The 14,957-nt window shown below is 37.6% G+C and overlaps 1 protein-coding gene across 1 annotated transcript in view; it reads right to left on the reverse strand.

The window, feature by feature from the left end:
• osr1 (odd-skipped related transcription factor 1) overlaps positions 1–1,205 on the reverse strand; it is a 33,916-nt gene extending 32,711 nt beyond the window's left edge. Inside the window, exon 1 of the mRNA XM_062035032.1 lies at positions 1,011–1,205. The gene's annotated coding sequence lies outside the window, so the exon portion shown is untranslated. The remainder of the gene's footprint in view (positions 1–1,010) is intronic.
• Positions 1,206–14,957: the final 13,752 nt, after the last annotated feature.

Here is a 14,957-nt window from a genome sequence, read left to right on the forward strand (position 1 = left end):
CTGCATTCAGGCGGAAGGCGGGGTACACCCTGGACAAGTCGCCACCTCGTCGCAGACTTTATTTATATGATCTATTTGTAATGATTTCATTGGAATTATTTTGTGTTGATCAACTATTTTCGGGGCGGTATGGCGTAGTGGTCAGAGCGGCCGTGCCAGAAACCTGAGGTGTTGCAGGTTCGCTCCCCGCCTCTTACCATCCAAAAAAATCGCTGCCGTCGTGTCCTTGAGCAGGACACTTCACCCTTGTCCCCGGTGCCGCTCACACCGGTGAATGAATGAATGAGTTGTAAAAATGAATGATGGCTTCTCACTTCTCTGTGAAGTGCCTAGAAAAGTGCTACATAAATCTAATCCATTATTATTATTATTATTTGAATTGAACTTTGTTTGCAAAACACACAACGCCTATGTGTTGCAGGCCATTTTTTACTTTTTTAAATTATTTTTTCCGTCATCACATTAAAACAATGTTGCTCTTTTTTTTTTTGCTGTTGTTTTTGTTGCTTTTTTTTAAATTTCATTGTTAAATGGCCCCCACTTTGAACACTACATTTTATCAGCAACGTGTTAAAATAATCAACTCAAATTAAAAGACACAGCATCGTTTCAATTCTAATTATTTTTTTATTTTTTTTGTATTACAATGTTTTCTGGGTCCAAAAAAACATCATCAGTCGATAATCCAAATGTAAATGATGTTTTATATGTGATATATTTTTATATTATCAAAAATGATTAACTCTTCGACTTTGGTCACGTGACATGTTCCTAGTTTAAACTGTGTTTGCCAATATCCCGCGAATGCACCTCAGCGCGAATGTGATTGGTTGATAAAGCGGAAGTGGACTTGTTGTTATTTTGTTGTTGTTGTTGTTTACGTTTCAGAGGAGCGTCTGCGTGAAGGTAGGAGTAAGACTTCACTTGTGACAGCAAAATGTATTAAAAAAAAGTGACTGGTTAAAGTGTTGGTTAGTGAAAGTGTAGAAAAGTCAAAAGAGGAGACTTACCCCGCCAAAACGAAGTCGTGTTCGGGTTGAGTGAGCGAGGTTCTGCGGGGGAAAGGTGATCTTTAATGGGACGCCGGCATGGTTCCTCCTCCCTGGGAGCGGACAGGCACCGCGGTGTGATGTTGCCCCGCTTCTCGCCTCCTCTCTTTATTGCGCAGCCACGCTCCTCCTGGCGCGTCACTCCGCCAGCCCACGAACACCGACCTCGCGTTATGATACCTGCGGGCGATACGGCATGATTGATGTCGATATCGACGTCGTTCTGATGCAGGGAATTGACTTCCACTAGGCTCCAGCACCCCCCGCGACCCCGAAGGGAATATGGATGGATGGATGACTTGGAATTGGAATTGTCAACGTAATTTGGACATTTTTCTAATGAACGCGACAGCAAAATAATGAGATGACAGCAATTAGATAAAGAAGGTGAGAAACACTATGGTTTTGATTGATTGATTGATTGTAACTTTTAATAGTACAATTGACCACTAAATGGTAACACCCGAATAAGTTTTTCAACTTGTTTAAGTCGGGGTCCACGTTAATCAAGTCATGGTACAAATATATACTATCATCATAATGCAGTCATCACACAAGTTCATCATCAGAGTATATACATTGAATTATTTACAATCCGGGGGGTGGGATGTGGAGGGGGTTGGGTTGGGTTGCTATCAGCATATTTCAGTCATCAACAATTTTATCATCTAAGAAATGGTTGTGGTTATAGTTCATTTCAATCTTAAACTATTGTGACTATAACAATCTACAAGGTTAATGTAGCTGGCTTCTCTTTCTTCCCCTCCGTTTTTCTGCTTTCTTCTGTATCTCTAGTTATCATTACGTATATGTATTGTTACATTTGAACAACTGTATTGTTGATAATAGAGGTCAATTATTGGTATTGTTCATTATCAATAGTGATATTTCTATTGGTATTTGTATTGATCCATTTGTAGTGCAATTATGCTCATTGTCATTTCTGTATTATTATTTATTTCACTAACTGCTTCTTTGCTCTCACTTTTACTATCGTATCAGTGTTTCCCACACATTCATTTATTTGTGGCGGCCCGCCACGAAAGAATTAAGGCCGCCACAAAAAAAAAAGTTATTTAAAAAAAAAAAAAAAAAAAATTATTTTTTTTATTATTATTTTTTTTTTGGTGTGTCCTGTCTAGCTTCTCAAGCAAATCATATAGTTGATGTAGATGCCCATATCGGCTGTTCAGATTTACTTTACAAAAGAGAAGTGTAGGATCAAGATTTTTGGAGCTCTTTGTTCAGCGGATCAGATGTTTGATGAAGCTCTGTGTCTATCTACCACCACTACTGTTTTCTGTTTATTTGTTACTGACTGTGGCAGGACACCTCTGCCTCTGTTTCACTTTATGTTGCTGGTAAATAATAGGGTTGTAGTAGTAGGCTAAAGTTAAATTATTTAGTATGCACTAATTAAAGGGGCAGAGCTTTAAGAGACATTTTAGCTTTTATATTTTTATAAGATATATTTTTTGTAAGAACCACAATTAATAAATATATTTCAGTGAATAACTTATTGTTCAAATCTGTATATAAATATGTACATAAAGTGTTGTAATTATATTGTAAAATGGATGGATGGATGGACGTTTAAAACAAAACTGTTATTATTAATTAGTAAGTATACATTTTTTTAGCCTTTTTAGAGAAAATCATATCATTGTAGTAAATTATGCAAATTACTCGATGATGTCATGGTGACCACGCCCATAGCCACGCCCCCACCGCCACAGGTATCTTGGCAGTTTATGGGAAACACTGCATATTTGTACATATCCTATTTGCTGATGTTGCTCTATTGTTGTTGTTGTTGTCTCTCTCTTATCCCCCTCTTGTCCCCACAACTTCCCCCCCTGTCTTCCTCGTCCAGACGCGTTCGAGACGACAGAAATTAGATAAAGAAGGTGAGAAACACCATGGTCGTGGTTACAGTTCATTTCAAACTCAACCTATTGTTACTATAACAATCTACAAGGTTATAGTGGTTATCATAAAGTATATGTATTGTTGCATGTCCCTGGGACCCCATCGAGTCATAAAAATGGGGTCCCACTTTTTTTGTGAGCGTTTTGAAAAAAAAAAGATAAATGTATGCATGATCCTGTTATATCTCACGTTCTATATTGTGTTTTGGAAAAAGGTTGTCATAGACGTTACCTCATTCATTAAAAAATAATACAAAAGAAAACAAATTTTTATGCATATGTAAATGTATTCAGTTATAAACATTCATTCACTTTTCTTCTTTCTAAACTTTATCGTTGCCGGTAGTTTTTTCTATATGTGTATTTAATAAGTTGTAGGTTTATTTATTTCAGTATAAAAGTGAAAAGTGTTTTGCTTGTGTCATGAAATGATGATAAACATCCATTATTTATTTAACACTTAAATCTCTTCTTTCTTTCTTTTGTTTTCTGCCCTTTTTGTCAAAGAAAACTATGTTGTTGTTTATTTTCATTTTTTATGGCAAACTGAAATTATGCAAAATCTTCCACAAAAACTATTTTTCAAAGTGTGATATTTGATGTGAAGTAATGGGAGCCTTTAATAGATCAATAATTAATAAAAAAAAAGAAAAAAAAAGATTTTGATTCAATATTATGTTTTGAGCAATGACAGTTTTAAAGAAAAAAACAGTTTTGTTTTATTAGTCAACATTGCAACTTTTTCTAAATGACATATCACCTGTAAGCTTTTTTATTCCACTTTAGTTATGTTTTTGTTTATTTAAATAGTATTTTTAGAATGTGCCTTTAAAACATGAGCTGCAAATGATAATAAAAAATGACATCTGGTAAGATAAAAAGTTGATCTTAAGCATCTCTGCTTCAGTAAACAATGGCGGTGATGATGTCACTTGCTAACTTGTCAGCCACTTCTCCAAGAGACTCCTTTTCAACACTCCTCGCACTTTAACACTTGCAAAGTATGTTTTTGGTCTGGTCGGGTGCTGCTTAGCTTGAAGCTAACAGCTAGCCTGTCTCCATCCTGGAACCATGTGGATCCAGCCGGAGATAAAAGTGAAGTTTCCATGGACTCACAAAGACTAAAACAAATCATTTACTGGAGACATGGCACAGGATGAAGTTAAAAACACTCACTTTAGTGTTTACCATCAAGTCTTTCTTTTGACAGCCCCTCGCAGTAAAGTTGTCCCAGTGCAAACTGAGGCAGTATTTGTCATTGATGCAACTCTCGGCCAATCAAAACTTAAGAAATTGTACCGGAAAGTTTATTACTTTGAGGACGACCAATAAAAACACAATAAACGGGGACGGAAATTTTACCCGGCAAATATAAACAAAACAAAACACCGGCGGAAAGCAATAAGTTTTGATCTGGAGAAGGCAGGGTGGGAAAATTTAAAAAATAAAATTAAAAATCTGCGTGCCGGGGACTTGCGGAAATACTCGTCCTTTCTGATTTCAATACGTAAAAAGACACAAAAAGTGTGTAAACGCCAACAGTGGTGATGTATAGTTAAGTTGTGATCCATAATGAAAAATAGTATCTCCTTTTTCAATATGTTTTTAAGGATACTTTAATTATACATACTTATGTGTCAGACTCAAAGCCCAAGTGCCAAATCTGGCCCGCCACTTCATTTTATGTGGCCTGCAAAATCCTGAAAATGTGTCAATTAAGTACAAAAATAATTATATTTTCAAATAAATAGCAATTCTTATTTGTAACAATTCTTAATCGTATAAAAAAAATCCTAAGTCCACTTTATTACATGTTTGGGTAGAATTTAATTAAACAAAACCAGTTATCTCTTCAGTCATATTGACATGTTTTTGTTTATCTATTTTATGGAGCAATGTAAATGGTAAATGGTAAATGGGTTATACCTGTGTAGCGCTTTTCTACCTTCAAGGTACTCAAAGCGCTTTGACACTATTTACACATTCACACACACATTCACACACTGATGGTGGGAGCTGCCATGCAAGGCCCTAACCACCACCCATCAGGAGCAAGGGTGAAGTGTCTTGCTCAAGGACACAACGGACATGACGGGGTTGGGGATCGAACCAGGAACCCTCAGGTTGCTGGCACGGCCACTCTCCCAACCGCGCCACACCGTCCACTTATCTAGTCACTTCTTTTCCAAATAGCCTTGAATTTATTTGTCTTATATTCATGCAGTATTATTTCATATTGTTTGTATTCTTTAATATAGTATAACATATATTTATATACATATTTAATACATTATTGTTCATATAGATTATATATACATTTGTTTTTCAAATTAGGATGTATATACTGTATAACCTTTAATTATACTATATTTTATTTTATATCTTTAATTTCTTTAAATAGTATTTTTATTTATATACATTTTGAATCCTTTTTTTTTTTTTTATAAAATTGGATATTTCTTCAAATAGCCCATTGCCATTAAAAATGGTTTTAAAACATATTTGTGTACAGTATTATTTTATAGCATTATGTATAAAATATCTGTATATACATACTTATTATAGTAATGTAGTTAATCATACACCTGGCACCCAATTTATGAACAAAAGTATTGATTTTGAATCGAGTATTTATTCTGAATGGAATGGTTACTCCCCAGAATGGACTTGAATGGAATGGTGTGGTACCCCAAAGATTCACAGCCCTAATATTTTCTTACTAAATGTATTTCTACTTTCACAGAAAATATTATCCAATATTGCAACAAATATATTACCACATATTGTTCAAATGAAAATAAATACTTAAAAACCTGCTTGACTTATGATTTCAAAGCAAGTTATCCATGAAATTGTACACTGTAAAAAATGACAATGGTTTTGCGGTTTAAAAAAAATGGCAGCTCAGTTGCCAGAACTTAGTCGTAAAAAAAAAACACTGGTACCGTTTTTCCATTTACAGTAATCCAAGTAATTCCAAGGTAGTAAAAAACTGCAAATTCAGTCGCCAGACTTTTGCGGCAAAAAACAAAACCGTGCTACGGTTTATTCCACATCGTAAAAACATGTCAGGTTCAAACACCAAACTATCTATTAAACGAGACAAGAAGCAAGGAATCAAGCAGAGACAGAGTTGAATTTTGCTCATGAGGAGAGACATATTGGGCTGTACACTCAGTTACAGTTCCACCCTACGCTCTAAGGTACAGTCTCACGTGCTCCTCTATTTATTCGGGAGGTCCCTAGTTAACATCACTGAGGCTGCTTCTGAAGGGAGGGGTAATGCAAGCAGCCCCCAGTAGACACAATACATGATTATTCAGAATGGAAATGTGATGACACTCGTGATTTCGCCCTGTCTCTGTTTTGTCTGCGTTGAGGTACTCGATGTCCATCCTTGGCTGTCAGCAGGCAGGGTCTGGAAACAAATTGCTGATACGAGACTACTCGCAATCAAATCAAATCAAATCAACTTTATTTATAAAGCACATTTAAAATTTACCACAGGGGTAGCCAAAGTGCTGTACAATGGGCAGGTTAAAAGATAATACGAGAACCGAGCAAACACAACACAACACAAACAGAACATGATAAAAAATAAATAAATAAAACATAAAAACAGGTTGACAGCAGGTGTATTATGGGGCGCCATTGCAGGATGGATATCACTCAGTGTTAAAAGCCATGGAATAAAAGTATGTTTTTAAGAGAGATTTAAAAACAGGAAGAGAGGAGGCTTGTCTAACACTCAGAGGTAGGTCGTTCCATAGCTTGGGAGCAGCAGCGGCGAAAGCTCTGTCACCTCTAAGCTTCGAATGGAAGATTACAAGTTGTGCCTTTGCACAGATAGAAAAGTACAACTTCAGCACAATTGATAATAACTATAGCAACGGCCTTTAAGCATAAGAGTTGTGTGATAACTTATACATAATTATTCTAAAGCAAAAACAACCTTAGACTTTATGGTCCAAAAAATGGCATCCAGGTGACCAGAATTTTACCTTCAAAATCTGTTGTACCGTTTTTCCGTTTACAGAAATACACCATAAAAACAACTCTAAATTTGACTGTAACCCGAAAATTCACTGGCTAGAATGTTTACCGTAAAAACAACCTTCATTTGTGGTTGGAGTTCAAATCCCAGCCGAGTCATACCAAAGACTATAAAAATGGGAGCCATTACCTCCCTGCTTGGCACTCAGCATCAAGGGTTGGAGTTGGGGGTTAAATCACCAAAATGATTCCCGGGCGCGGCGCCGCTGCTGCCCACTGCTCCCCAAGGGGATGGGTCAAATGCAGAGGACAAATTTCACCACATCTAGTGTGTGTGTGACAATTATTGGTACTTTAATCTTTAATTTTTTCAAAGTAAAAAAAAAAAAATGGCAGCCAGAATTTTATCTTAAAAATCTGTTTTTCCATTTATAGTGATACACCATAAAAACTAACTGAATTTTTACCAATATACAGTAATATGTTGTAAAAATGTTACACTTTCCATTAGAGATGTCGGCAGGCCGATATTATCGGCCGATATATGCGTTAAAATGTAATATCGGAAATTATCGGTATCGTTTTTTTTTATTATCGGTATCGGTTTTTTGTTTTGTTTTTTTGTTTTGTTATTAAATCAACATAAAAAACACAAGATACACTTACAATTAGTGCACCAACCCAAAAAACCTCCCTCCCCCATTTACACTCATTCACACAAAAGGGTTGTTTCTTTCTGTTATTAATATTCTGCTTCCTACATTATATATCAATATATATCAATACAGTCTGCAAGGGATACAGTCCGTAAGCACACATGATTGTGCGTGCTGCTGCTCCACTAATAGTACTAACCTTTAACAGTTAATTTTACTCATTTTCATTCATTACTAGTTTCTATGTAACTGTTTTTATATTGTTGTACTTTCTTTTTTATTCAAGAAAATGTTTTTAAGTTATTTATCTTATTTTACTTTTTTTTTTTTAAAAAGTACCTTATCTTCACCATACCTGGTTGTCCAAATTAGGCATAATAATGTGTTAATTCCACGACTGCATATATCGGTTGATATCGGTATCGGTTGATATCGGTATCGGTAATTAAAGAGTTGGACAATATCGGAATATCGGATATCGGCAAAAAGCCATTATCGGACATCCCTACTTTCCATCCTTTGTGACTAAACTACTGTGTGGAACAATTTCCCTTGTGGATCATTCAAGTTGGTTTAAGTCTAATTTAATTTCTAAATAGTTTTTTTACAGAGTATGTGAAAAAAACAAAATAATGAAATCCATTGGAAATTGTCTAATAATATCACTTTTACATGAATATTTCTATATTATTTACTGTACCAAAAGCGGCCCTCTGAGACCAGCTATAACCGCAATGTGGCCCTCAATGGAAATGAGTTTGACACCCCTGTGCTAAAGGTTGTATGTGTTGTACGTGCACACAAATGTTTTAAGTTCCCCGAAGGTTATATTTCTCCTCATTTGTTGTACAGTGGGACCAGCAGGAGATCATCTTGAGTGGAGACCAGTCAGCAGCGTCACCAATGAGTGGTCCACCCAGGGTCCCGAATGTGGTCTTCCTTCTGGCAAAACACTACCGCTTTGGTCCACTGGCACCGGCAAAATCAACCAAGACTGAAAGTTCTTAAGTGGGGCACAAGAGGTGACATTTAAAAATGTAAACATGTGTATGTATTGTCACTGTGAGAGATAACATGTACTAAATAACACAATTGGCTACTGTAAGAAGGCATCTTTATTACAATGACGGGTGTTACTTTACGTGCACTAAGCTTTATTTGTATTTAAATCAAATGATTTTATTTGTACTGTATTTTTATTTCCACATGTTTTAAACAAGACTGCTACAGCTCTCTTTTGAAAGTAATGAATCAAATCCTCTTTTTTTTTTCCAACCATAAATGCTTCTGTGGTTTCAGGGGTACTTGGCCTATTGCACACGGCGTACTGGACTTAAGTGGACCAGACCTTGGCTCTGTGCAACATTCCCTGATGACACGCAGGAAGTACCATCTTGCGATGGCATGCAATATGAAGGTCAGTCCAGGGTCTGAGCCACATTATTTAATGTGTGGATTTAGTGAAGAGATTATTGCCATGGTAAATCATCAACATTACACACTGGGACTGTTGCCACATGCTAATAATGTCTTCCAATCAAAGGCTGTGAAAAGTAGCAGGAAGTGACTTGAGTGAATAAAGGCTGCCACCTGTTGGAGGACTATTTCCCCAAAGGAACAGCATTATGTATCAGCTGTTAGGACCAGGGTGATGGAGGCAAACAATGACGATAACAACACAATAGTCAACTTCTTAGCACCAGCATTGTTGTTGTCATATTGTCCAATCACAATATGAGTCATTGATTTTAGGATCAACAAAATATCCTCTTACCTGCTCAGTGGCCTAGTGGTTAGAGTGTCCGCCCTGACATGGGTAGGTCGTGAGTTGTATTCAAACCGAGTCATACCAAAGACTATAAAAATGGGAGCCATTACTTCCCTGCTTGGCAATCAGCATCAAGGGTTGGAATTGGGGGTTGAATCGCCAAAAATGCTCACTACTCCCCTCACCTCCCAGGGGGTGAACAAGGGTGATGGATGCAGAGATTAATTTCACCACACCTAGTTAGGGATGATGTTCGCAAACCGGTTCTCTCGATTGTTCGATAAGAAAAGAACCGATTCCGTGGATTGAAATCCCTTTTTGAGGAACGGTTCCCGTTATCGAAGCCACTATAGTAAAGAAAAAAATTTGGTTCTTTATTCGAATTTATTTTATGTGTGTGGGCGACCGGTGCAATGGACGTTGGTGGATCTAGCATAATATTGTGAAAGTCCAGTCCATAGTGGATCTAACATAATAGTGAGAGTCCAGTCCATAGTGGATCTAACATAATAGTGAGAGTCCAGTCCATAGTGGATCTAACATAATAGTGAGAGTCCAGTCCATAGTGGATCTAACATAATAGTGTGAGAGTCCAGTCCATAGTGGATCTAACATAATAGTGAGAGTCCAGTCCATAGTGGATCTAACATAATAGTGAGAGTCCAGTCCATAGTGGATCTAACATAATAGTGTGAGAGTCCAGTCCATAGTGGATCTAACATAATAGTGTGAGAGTCCAGTCCATAGTGGATCTAACATAATAGTGTGAGAGTCCAGTACATAGTGGATCTAACATAATATTGTGAGAGTCCAGTCCATAGTGGATCTAACATAATAGTGTGAGAGTCCAGTCCATAGTGGATCTAACATAATAGTGTGAGAGTCCAGTCCATAGTGGATCTAACATAATAGTGTGAGAGTCCAGTCCATAGTGGATCTAACATAATAGTGAGAGTCCAGTCCATAGTGGATCTAACAAAATAGTGTAAGAGTCCAGTCCATAGTGGATCTAACATAATAGTGTGAGAGTCCAGTCCGTAGTGGATCCAACATAATAGTGAGAGTCCAGTCCATAGTGGATCTAACATAATAGTGTGAGAGTCCAGTCCATAGTGGATCTAACATAATAGTGTGAGATTCCAGTCCATAGTGGATCTAATATAATATTGTGAGATTCCAGTCCATAGTGGATTTAACATAATAGTGTGAGAGTCCAGTCCATAGTGGATCTAACATAATAGTGAGAGTCCAGTCCATAGTGGATCTAACAAAATAGTGTAAGAGTCCAGTCCATAGTGGATCTAACATAATAGTGTGAGAGTCCAGTCCGTAGTGGATCTAACATAATAGTGTGAGAGTCCAGTCCATAGTGGATCTAACATAATAGTGTGAGAGTCCAGTCCATAGTGGATCTAACATAATAGTGTGAGAGTCCAGTCCATAGTGGATCTAACATAATAGTGTGAGAGTCCAGTCCATAGTGGATCTAACATAATAGTGTGAGAGTCCAGTACATAGTGGATCTAACACAATATTGTGAGAGTCCAGTCCATAGTGGATCTAACATAATAGTGTGAGAGTCCAGTCCATAGTGGATCTAACATAATAGTGTGAGAGTCCAGTCCATAGTGGATCTAACATAATAGTGTGAGAGTCCAGTCCATAGTGGATCTAACATAATAGTGTGAGAGTCCAGTCCATAGTGGATCTAACATAATAGTGTGAGATTCCAGTCCATAGTGGATCTAATATAATATTGTGAGATTCCAGTCCATAGTGGATTTAACATAATAGTGTGAGAGTCCAGTCCATAGTGGATCTAACATAATAGTGAGAGTCCAGTCCATAGTGGATCTAACAAAATAGTGTAAGAGTCCAGTCCATAGTGGATCTAACATAATAGTGTGAGAGTCCAGTCCGTAGTGGATCCAACATAATAGTGAGAGAGTCCAGTCCATAGTGGATCTAGCATAATATTGTGAAAGTCCAGTCCATAGTGGATCTAACATAATAGTGTGAGAGTCCAGTCCATAGTGGATCTAACATAATAGTGTGAGAGTCCAGTCCATAGTGGCTCTAACATAATAGTGAGAGTCCAGTCCATAGTGGATCTAACATAATAGTGTGAGAGTCCAGTCCATAGTGGATCTAACATAATAGTGTGAGAGTCCAGTCCATAGTGGATCTAACATAATAGTGAGAGTCCAGTCCATAGTGGATCTAACATAATAGTGTGAGAGTCCAGTCCATAGTGGATCTAACATAATAGTGTGAGAGTCCAGTCCATAGTGGATCTAACATAATAGTGTGAGAGTCCAGTACATAGTGGATCTAACATAATATTGTGAGAGTCCAGTCCATAGTGGATCTAACATAATAGTGTGAGAGTCCAGTCCATAGTGGATCTAACATAATAGTGTGAGAGTCCAGTCCATAGTGGATCTAACATAATAGTGTGAGAGTCCAGTCCATAGTGGATCTAACATAATAGTGAGAGTCCATTCCATAGTGGATCTAACATAATAGTGAGAGTCCAGTCCATAGTGGATCTAACATAATAGTGTGAGAGTCCAGTCCATAGTGGATCTAACATAATAGTGTGAGAGTCCAGTCCATAGTGGATCTAACATAATAGTGTGAGAGTCCAGTCCATAGTGGATCTAACATAATAGTGTGAAAGTCCAGTCAATAGTGGATCTAACATAATAGTGTGAAAGTCCAGTCCATAGTGGATCTAACATAATAGTGTGAGATTCCAGTCCATAGTGGATTTAACATAATAGTGTGAGAGTTTTTTTAAATTTTTGTTTCATTAAGATAAGATAAGGGTCTGACTCTATTTCCCTGTGTGTTGTTTTTAGTTTTGTATTTTTTTCTTTGTTCTTTGGGGTGTCCTGTCTCTGTGGTCTGGGTTGAGGGGTAGTTCTGGCAGCATCAGACATTGATACAACCTGGATTATACATTTTTCAACTGACTTCTAAACAACGTTGCAAAATAGTTGGATTTGGAAAATTGAGACGAGGTTGATGTCTAACGTTGGATCCATGTTGTTGGTTGGAAAAGGACCAAATTTCAATGTCAACAACGTCAGAACCTGACATTGATTAAACGTCGTCAAAGAGCATGTAGTTTCATAATTGCGTTTGAGTTGCCTAACGTCAGGACTAGGGCTGCAACTAACGATTATGTTGATAGTCCATAAGTCATTATCTGAACGTTTAGTTGGATATTAAAGCCTACACCTATTTAATGGCTCTAATTTATCCATGGACTTCTAAATGCAGCGTAAGTTATTTTAGGCACGTGCTTATAACAACAAAGATGACTAATTCATTCATGAATGTTTATTTATACTGTCACTGTGCTGCTCATTCAGATGTTGCACAATTAAAATTATTATTCAAATGTAATCACACAAAAAAGTAAAGGCAAAGTGCTAAAAAAAAAAAAAAAAAAATGAACCTTGTTTATGTATTTTAAAACAGTTAAAATAGCAGCAATAAAAACAAAACAACAGAACACAAAAACTAACTTCCTCAAAAAGAAAATAATTTTGTGATGCTTAAAAATCTGCACACGACGCAGATACTTCATCGATTGATTGACGTACTACTATCAAATTTAGTTCCACTAGACATCGAATTCAAGTGTCTTAACAACGACCTCGCCAAGCCCTACCAGCGGGGTAATAAAATCCAGATTACAATGTTGGTGTTTTAGCGAGTAAAAACACATTTAAACATTTTACTCCATATTGTCCATTTCTGGTCCTTAAATTGATCGCCTTGCAGAGCAGACAGCTTCTTCAAGATGTTGTCCAAATTGTGATTCTGTTCAGAAACCACAAAAGTCTATGAGTGTAGCTCTGCCCACCCTTCAAACTTTGGTGGCACCTTTTTGTTGTACAATGAGCGGCTGCCAGCATTTTCCAAATGTGTGGAAGCACCAGGACAACACTTACTTGCTCTCGTCAGCAGATGTCCTGCTGTTATTATTATTCCCAATAGGAAGATGTCTTCAACGTCCTCCACTGAACGAATGGCCTGGCACAAGACCCTGTGCTCCTCCCGAGAGTCCAGCAACAAATGTCCTGCAGGACGGCCGTGTTCCCCCAAACCTGAGCCAGAAGATCTTGTCATTTTTGTTGAGAGGCCAGTTGCTCAATTCCATTGCTTAGATTTTGGGGAGTGCAGCAAAAAGAAAGTTTAGACAAGACGAGAAAATGAAGCAAAAGCAGGATGGATAAGGAATAGGGAGGGGAAGCATCCGCCTTTGTTAAGAGCCAGACAGAAACCACCTACATACAGTGGTGGTCAAAAGTGTACATACACGTGTAAAGAACATCATGTCATGGCTGTCTTGACTTTACAATCATTTCTACAACTCTTATTTTTGTGTGATGTAGTGATTGGAGCACATACTTGTTGCTCACAAAAAACATTCATGAAGTTTGCTTCTTTTATGAATTTATTATGGATCTACTGAAAATGTGAGGGTCAAAAGTATACATACAGCAATGTTAATATTTGCTTACATGTCCCTTGGCAAGTTGACCTGCAATAAGGCGCTTTTGGTAGCCATCCACAAGCTTCTGCTTGAATTTTTGTGGCCAAACGGCTCAATTTTTGTTTCATGTGACATCACATGGACAAAGATAAGACCTTCTGGAGGAAAGTTCTGTGGTCAGATGCAACAAAAAGTGAGCTGTTTGGCCACAATACCCAGCAATATGTTTGGAGGAGAAAAGGTGAGGCCTTTAATCCCAGGAACACCATGCCTACCGTCAAGCATGGTGGTGTTAGTATTATGCTCTGGGCCTGTTTTGCTGCCAATGGAACTGCTGCTTTAAACGGGACAATGAAAAAGGAGGATTAGCTCCAAATTCTTCAGGACAAGCTAAAATCATCAGCCCGGAGGTTGGGTCTTGTTGGGTGTTCCAACAGGACAATGACCCCAAACACACCTCAAAAGTGGTAAAGGAATGGCTAAATCAGGCTAGAATGAAGGTTTTAGAATGGCCTGACTTAAAGGTGTAGACAATGCTGAAGAAACAAGTCCATGTCAGAAAAGCAACACATTTAGCTGAACTGCAGCAATTTAGTGGTCAAGCAGAAGCTTGTGGATGGCTACCAAAAGCGCCTTATTGCAGGTCAACTTGCCAAGGGACATGTAAGCAAATATTAACATTGCTGTATGTATACTTTTGACCCTCACATTTTCAGTAGACCCGTAATAAATTCATAAAAGAAGCAAACTTCATGAATGTTTTTTTTGTGAGCAACAAGTATGTGCTCCAATCACTACATCACAAAAAAATAAGAGTTGTAGAAATGATTGGCAACTCAAGACCGCCATGACATGATGTTCTTTACAAGTGTATGTACACTTTTCAACGTGACTGTATATATATACACTACCGTTCAAAAGTTTGGGGTCACCCAAACAATTTAGTGGAATAGCCTTCATTTCTAAGAACAAGAATAGACTGTCGAGTTTCAGATGAAAGTTCTCTTTTTCTGGCCATTTTGAGCGTTTAATTGAGCCCGCAAATGTGATGCTCCA

This window comes from Entelurus aequoreus, linkage group LG23 (genome assembly GCF_033978785.1).
Source record: "Entelurus aequoreus isolate RoL-2023_Sb linkage group LG23, RoL_Eaeq_v1.1, whole genome shotgun sequence".
Lineage (NCBI taxonomy): Eukaryota > Metazoa > Chordata > Actinopteri > Syngnathiformes > Syngnathidae > Entelurus > Entelurus aequoreus.